This window comes from Abramis brama, assembly GCF_963993115.1.
Source record: "Abramis brama genome assembly, chromosome: 4".
NCBI classification, from domain to species: domain Eukaryota; kingdom Metazoa; phylum Chordata; class Actinopteri; order Cypriniformes; family Leuciscidae; genus Abramis; species Abramis brama.
Genome location: NC_139966.1, coordinates 1,056,341 through 1,065,271, shown reverse-complemented (window position 1 = coordinate 1,065,271; position 8,931 = coordinate 1,056,341).

The following is an 8,931-nucleotide window of genomic DNA, read 5'->3' as shown; positions in this document are numbered from 1 at the left end:
TGAGTTTGAGTTTGTCTAATTATAATATTGTTTTAATATTTTACAGATATGTTCCAATGGACACAAAATATGGAAGTGGAACTCACAGCCCACACTTAAATATGGGATCCAGGCAGGGGACTTCATGATGGCTACAAATGTACTGTCTGGGAATAACTACTATAAAGTTTCCCACCTGTTCAAATACATGAACATGGGATTTGTTGGGAAGGACCTTTTCTTTAACATACAAGACACCTACTGGGTAGGAACAATCAGGGAATTTTAGGAAGTGAAGAGATCTCCAGCAATCCAACGGCTGCAGGATAAAGACAGTGTTGTAGTGCTAGGTATGGGCTTCTTGAAAATAATTTCATTTCAAACTACATTTTTGTGTGTAATATCCTTAATTCATGATTTAGTTTAAATTTGTTGTTTTATATATATATATATATATATATATATATATATATATATATATATATATATATATTAAAGTACAATGTTTCTAATCGATTTTGATCTGGTTTTTATTTTATCCTGTCTTTAACTTTTTTCTAGTTTGTCATCGCATTTCTCATTTTGAAATCATTTTTGTTCTTGACTTTTACAGCACATGGAAGAATGGACAGTCCAGGACACTGTGCACAGTACTGCACCTACACCACAATGGAGAACGAATCACAGGAAATCATATCTGTTGTGACCATTGACAAAAGGCAGACCCAGGGAAACTCTGTAATTATGGAAAGAGAGGCTTTTGTAAGGACCATGGACAAGCTTCTGACTGAAATAAAGCTCACAGAAATATGTACGGATGCTCACAATCAGATTTCTTCTCTTATGAGAAGCACGGTAGTTATTATTTACTGAATAAATATATAATCTTTTGTTTAGTAGATTTCTATTTTTTTCTATTGCATATATTAGCTTCAAAATAACTTGTTTTTGTTTTGCTTCAAAGATCCTAACTCTGGTAGGTACAAGGACTCAGGAGTACTTCACTCATGGGATATGTGGCATGGTGTGAAGAATCTGGCCAAGAAGATCACAGCAGTGGGTTTTTATATTTTTAAAGTTTCAACTTGGACATGTGAACATATTTTTATAACATAATCTAAATATGTTTGTTTTTTTTCATACTAAGGCAGGACAGCTGTCAGGGCAAAAAATACAAAATAAAAGACAGCAGAGACTGATGGGCATTTCCGGGTAAGTAATACATTTAAAATTTTATTCCAAATAAATAACTACATAAATGATGTTTAGATTTACTCCAATATTGGTAACTTTTTTGAGGAGGCCTTTTAAAAAAAAAGTTTTATCATATGGCTAAACAAACCTGACCTTGATAATGAAAAAGGCTCCAGATTCGTATTCAGAAATAACTTTGTAAAAAAATAATGGGCATAATACATCTATTTGCAATTAAATTTGTACACACAGCTGACTCGGAGGTATGTATTTAATCTTTTGACACTCATCCACAATTAGATCAGAGAACACTAAGTACAACACATTAACATCTAAACTTGTTTTGTTTTTACTCTGTCTGATCTAATCTGCAACTATTTCTTGTAGAAACTCTGGAGCAGTGTGCTTCATCATGTTAGCAATGAACACGCATGGTACCTTGGCCAATGCTTTCATGATTGTCTGGCAGAAAATCAGGAGAAAGAATGGCTGGAGAGTGGGTCACAGGCTCACAAGGCACTAGAAAAGATTGTGCTTAAAGGGATATTCACCCAAAAATGAAAATTCTGTCAGTAATTACTCACCCTCATGTTGTTCCAACCCCGTAAGACATTCACATAGAGCCTCTTTCACCTAGCTATCATCATATAGAGACTGTGTCTGTTCACCGAACTTGGAAATCCAAAAAACGTTTAAACCCATCTAAGAAATTTAAAATTAAAAACTAAAAATTTAATTGATGTTCAACAAATAAAAAACAGCTATAATACAGATGAGCAAATGCTAAAGCTTGGGTTGCTGAATATATTCGATCGCTTACTTCAAAAACACTCATTGTTAATGATATGATTTCAGATAATAACCTAGATGTGCTGTGTTTGACAGAAACCTGGCTAAAACCAAACGATTACATTACTTTAAATGAGTCCACCCCACAAGATTACTGTTATAAACATGAGCCTCGTCTGAAACGCAAAGGGGGTGGTGTTGCTGTAATTTATAGTAATAGTTTCAAAACCACTAAGAAATCAAGTTTTAAATATAATTCTTTTGAAGTGTTGGTGCTTAATGTAAAAATATATAGTGTAAACGATAAATCACGTTTGAGATTTGTGCTGGCTACTGTATACAGGCCACCAGGGCACCATACAGACTTTATCAAAGAATTTGCAGACTTTCTTTCAGAGTTAGTATTGGCTGCAGATAAAGTACTAATTGTTGGTGATTTTAATATACACATCGATAATGAAAAAGATGCATTGGGATTGGCATTTAAAGACATTGTAAATTCAATTGGAGTTAGACAACACGTGTCAGGACCTACTCATCGTCGTAATCATACTCTAGATCTAATATTATCACATGGAATAGATGTTGATGCCGTTGAAATTCTGCAGCAGAGCGAAGACATCTCAGATCATTATCTAGTCTCGTGTAAACTTCATTTAGCCAAGGCTGCAAAGACAACTCCGTGTTTCAAATATGTTAGACCTATCACTTCTGCTACTAAAGATTGCTTTATTAATAATCTTCCTGATCAGTTTCATCATCTCAGCATCCCAGATAGCTTAGAAGAACTTGATATTGCAACAGAAACTTTTAACTCTCTCTTTTCCAGCACTTTAGACACAGTTGCTCCGTTGCGTTTAAAGAAGATTAAAGAAAATAGTCCAACGCCGTGGTACAGCGAGCACACTCAGGCCCTTAAGAGAGCAGCCAGAAAAATGGAGCGCAACTGGAAGAAAACAAAACTAGAGGTATTTCGCATTTCATGGAAGGAGAGCTCGATTGCTTACAGAGAGGCTTTAAAAGCTGCTAGATCTGCTTATTTTTCAACCCTATTAGAAGAAAATAAACATAATCCTAGGTATTTGTTCGAAACGGTGGCTAAACTATTGAAAAATAAAGCTTCAAGCCCAGAAGTTTCCAAGCAACACAGCAGTAATGACTTTATGAACTTCTTCACTGATAAGATTGATAATATCAGGGACAAAATTATAACTATGCAACCGTCTACTACAGTATCACATTAGGCAGTGCATTGTAGTCTCCCTGAGGAAAAATTTGATTCGTTCGTTACTATAGGAGAGGAAGAATTTACTAAACTCGTTAAATCAACTAAATCTACAACATGTATGTTAGACCCTATACCGACTAAGCTACTGAAAGAGATGCTTCCAGAGGTCATAGATCCTCTTCTTAATATCATTAATTCATCTTTGTCTCTAGGATACGTACCAAAAAACTTTAAGCTGGCTATGATTAAACCGCTTGTTAAAAAAACGCAACTTGATCCTAGAGAATTAGTCAATTACAGGCCGATCTCGAATCTACCTTTTCTGTCAAAGATATTAGAAAAAGCAGTATCTTCACAACTGTGTTCCTTTCTTGAAAGAAATTATATCTGTGAGGATTTCCAGTCAGGATTTAGACCGTACCATAGTACCGAGACTGCTCTCATTAGAGTCACAAATGATTTGCTCTTATCATCCGATCGTGGTTGTATCTCGCTATTAGTGTTACTCGATCTTAGTGCTGCATTTGACACCATTGACCACAACGTTCTTTTAGATAGATTAGAACATTATGTTGGCATTACGGGAAATGCACTAGCATGGTTTAAATCATACTTATCTGACCGTTATCAGTTTGTAGCAGTAAATGAAGAGATGTCTTATCGATCACAAGTTCAGTATGGCGTACCACAAGGCTCAGTACTAGGACCACTGCTGTTCACTCTGTACATGCTACCATTAGGAGATATCATTAGGAAACATGGCATTAGCTTTCACTGTTATGCTGACGATACTCAGCTCTATATTTCTTCAAAACCTAACGAAACTTACCAATTCACAAAATTAACGGAATGCATAGCTGACATAAAAAATTGGATGACTCGTAATTTCCTACTTCTAAATTCTGAAAAAACAGAGTTTCTAATTATTGGACAAAAAACTTCCTCACGTAATAACCTAGAATACTGTCTAACACTCGATGGCTGCTCTGTTAAGTCTTCGTCGTCAGTTAGAAACCTGGGTGTGCTCTTTGATACCAATCTTTCATTTGAAAGTCACGTGTCTAGTACCTGTAAAACTGCATTTTTCCATCTTAAAAATATATCTAAATTACGGCATATGCTTTCATTGACAAATGCGGAACAGTTAGTTCATGCGTTCATGACCTCAAGGCTAGATTATTGTAATGCTCTACTGGGTGGTTGCCCTGCATGCTTAATAAACAAACTACAGCTGGTTCAAAACGCAGCAGCTCGAGTTCTTACCAGAACCAGGAAGTATGACCATATTAGCCCAGTTCTGTTAAAACTGCACTGGCTCCCTATTAAACATCGCATAAATTTTAAAATATTGCTGATTACTTACAAAGCACTAAATGGTTTAGCTCCGCAGTACTTGAGCGAGCTCTTAACGCATTATAGTCCGTCACGTCTATTGCGATCTCAAAATTCCGGCCAGTTACTAATACCTAGAATATCAAAGTCGACTGCTGGCGGCAGATCCTTTTCCTATTTAGCACCAAAACTCTGGAACAGTCTTTCTACCATTGTCCGGGAAGCAGACACACTCTGTCAGTTCAAAGCCAGATTAAAGACACATCTCTTTGACCTAGCATTCACATAATACATTATAGACTTCTATAATTCAATGTTAGGCTGCATAGATTAGGTCAGCCGGAACCGGGAACACTTCCCATAAATCCTGATGTACTCGTTACATCATGAGAAGAATGGCATCTACGCTAATTTTAGTGTCTGTGTTTATCCCGAGGTTTTCCTGCAGCCTGCCGGATCCAGGCCGTATCCAGATCTAAATAAGGAGCTTCACCTGGACAGATGACAACGCAGTGCTGAAGTGCCAACTAGTCTCTCCCTATGGAGGATCCCTCTACCACTATACAGATAAGGCGTTGTCGGGAAAATTCGTTTCGCGTTCCTACCCCAAAGCAACAAAATAAAATAAAATTCTTTATCAAAATTTATAAGGAAAGACAAGTACTTTGTTTAGGCTTGGTTTGTAGGGAATTCCAAACCTGCGTATATTCAAACGCACATAACTATAGAACCCATTCTAAATGTGCATGTGAACGCCATCAGCGTTTCTCACAGGTTCGCGTTTAAAGTCTGTGTAGAGGGAATGGTGTCGTCTTAGCGGCCCCTAATTTAATAACAAATGATCGTTGCGACGGAAGCAACTCAATCAAAACTAACTTTAGATGGAAAATAACTTAACTCCGCTATAAAGCCAAAACAATCTCTGTTACCTTAAATTATACGCTTATCTCTGTAAAGCTGCTTTGAAACAATCTACATTGTTAAAAGCGCTATATAAATGAAGATGACTTGACTTGACATTCGTTCATCTTCGGAACACAAATTAAGATATTTTTGATTAAATCTGAGAGTCTACGTCACCACGTATCACACATGACCAGACGCGCTGCGCTTAAACACTACGTGAAAGATCCGAGGCCCAGAGAGAAGGAAATGAAAAGTAGAATAAAGTCGCTATTTTTGTTTGTTTTTGCGTACAAAAAGTATTCTCGTTGCTTTATAAACTTACGATCGAGCCACTGGAGTCACTTGGACTATTAACGATGTCTTTAATACATTTTCTGGGCCAGCAAGTTTCAGTCCCTTAGAAGCCTATGGAGGAGAGACACATGCCTTTGGTGTGAGAGACCCGGGTTCGAATCCACTGTGAGACACCAATGTGTCCCTGAGCAAGACACTTAACCCCTAGTTGCTTCAGAGGCGTGCGACCTCTGACATATATAGCAATTGTAAGTCGCTTTGGATAAAAGCGTCAGCTAAATGAATAAATGTAAATGTAAATGTAAGAGATGGCTGAAAGATGTGCACAGATATCTGCCATTCAGGTAACTACAGTAACCACATGACTATTTCAATGTGAATTAGTCATTTTTCAATGTAACAAAATAAAGTACATAATTAAACCGTTTTGAACTATCAAGTAACTGTGTATGTACACATTTAAAAATAATTGTTTGAAAAGTAATCAAAATGTGATGTAAACAGCAAGACCAGGGGTCTAAAAATGATTACATGGAGGGTCTAGTGTATGTTGTTTTTTGATCTTTCACTTCAGTTTTTGCACAATTAAAACCTAGACTGCCAGGTGAGAGGAGATCCTAACCAAGTAGTGACCTACTGAATAAATTTGTTACCAGTTCAAAGATAAAACCAGCATATATTATGTTGTCCATGCAATTTGATTTAGATCTCTTTAATAGACAAACATGTATTTCCACAAAGTAAATTATCATCTGAGTACATTGTCAACACTGTTTGCAGTAGAGGTCTTCACGGTTCCACATTATTGGACCTGTTCCAAAAAATAACCAATGCTTGTATATGTACCGTGTTGAGACCCGTTTCAATTATAATATATCCGACCCATCTCCATGAAGACCTCTAGTCTGTGTTATAATTCTTCAGACATTATTTCCACAGATCTACCTGTCAACTGGAGTCCTTTCACAACCACATTCTTATGTATGCAAGTAAACGGTTCAGTTTCTCGCCATTGGTTTATGAGGCACGTATTCTCCTGGTAGCACTTGACTACAACCATCATGAAAACAGACCGCTAATGCTCAACAAAGAAGGACAATTGATGAAAGATTACCAATAAATTATCAGTGCCCACTATTTTTAAAGCATATTTATCTGCAGTGTATAATTTATTTGTAACATTTTAAATATACTAAGTAATAATATATATACTATATATAATAAGACTTGATCTATATTTTTACATGATGGGAAATTATACTTTTATTACTGTATATTTAAATAAAAAAATTCCCCTTATAGGGCCCGGTACTACACACCAAGAGAACAACTGAGCAATTTGGTTTTTAGCAAATAGTTTTTTTTTTGTTTTTGTGAAGAGAAAACGTATGTTCTAAATGCATTTTACATATTTTTTCCGAAACATGACATGTAAATAAAAATGACGCAAGTTTATTTGTTCAATTCCAACACAAGTTTTTATTTTTATTTCAAAAAATTAAATTACTTGTAAATCAAAATCACCTATCTCTGCTGTCTAGATATTGATAAAGAAATTGAGAAAATAAATAAACATCAAACACAAATGAAAACAACAACAACAGTAAGGTGTCTTTATCAACTAAAGTTTATAAAATTGTTTCTATGAACCCAGTGTATCTTCCAAATGGGTCCGGGTATTTATCACGTATTCTGGACACACAACAGCTGGGGATGACAACACGGTTTCCCGCACCAAGGGCACCATAATTCCACAAAACAAAATTTCTGTAAGCGGCATAGCGGTATTCCCGGTTGTCATCCCCAGGCAGCTGTGTGTCATGGAGAGCATAAATGTCATTTCTGAGCCGCCGTGATAATCTCAGTACATGCTCATCTAAAATATACAATGACATGTGGGGCAATATACTGACGCAGTTGGCCTCGCTCTTGCCACAAGATTTATTCTCCAAGTCGGATCCCCATTTCCCTGCATCTTGAGCAGCTGCACCATCCAGGCACACCTGGTAATGGTACTTCTGTTCCCTGAGCAGCTGGCTGGAGCACATCGAAGATAAGGCCAGGCTCTCTATCCATGACTCTGATCAGGAGTGAACGAGCGTCATCTGGATCCATATTCCGGATCTGATCCTGAAAATAACAATGTGAAGAATTTAACAAATGTAACCCTGACTCTAAGAATAATCCAAAATGATTCTCTTTTTAACATTCTTGTCTCTATTAATATATATATTTTTTTATTTCATTGATAAAAGGAAGTTTAATCTTGTCCTGAGACTTGCAGTCTTCCCTAAGATACCTGTGTCTGGGACTTTCTTTCCTCTTGCAGCCTCTGCACCCTTACTCTGTCCTCTTCAGAGATTCCAAGTGCTGCTCTAGTCCCTCCTCTTCTAGTCCCTCCTCCTCTAGTCCCTCCCCCTCTAGTCCCTCCTCCTCTAGTCCCTCCTCCTCTAGTCCCTCCTCTTCTAGTCCCTCCTCCTCTAGTCCCTCCTCTTCTAGTCCCTCCTCCTCTAGTCCCTCCCCCTCTAGTCCCTCCCCCTCTAGTCCCTCCTCCTCTAGTCCCTCCTCCTCTAGTTGCACTGCTGTGTCCTGCAGTACTTTCCGCTCTTGTCGTCCCTCTCCTTCTACCTACAGTCCTTCCTCTTGGTGCTTCGATCCCTACAGCAGCTTCAATCACTCCTGCTTCACCGATGACTTCGACTGCTCCACTTGTTTCTGCTCCACTGCTTGCTGCTCTTCTGCCTGCTCTTGCCTTTCCCTTTCCCCTACCTACCGATCTTCCTCTCCCACTCACTCCAGCTGCTCTACTATCCCCTTTCCTGTCCCTTTCCTACTTTCTCTTGCAGTTACTCTTCCAAATATAAAGTCTTTCTTTCCATGCTGGGGACTCCACATCTCATTGCTAATATCTAATGATGCTATTGAGGCATCCGGTGAGGAGCCATCTGTCTCTCCCTGCAATATATTCACATGTTGACAGGAAAACAAACATTATTTTTAGATGTTGTATCATACCCCATACTTGAGTAAAACAAATAAAATAATAATGAATTGTTTTTTGTCTATGTAAAATTCTTATTTATAAATTATATTGTAAAATATTTTTAATTTATTTCTTGCTTCATATGGGTTTTTGACTATTCTTTTATTCTAAATACCTACATATTGTTTGTTCTTTGTCTTTGCTAAAGTTAGATTTAATATAATAC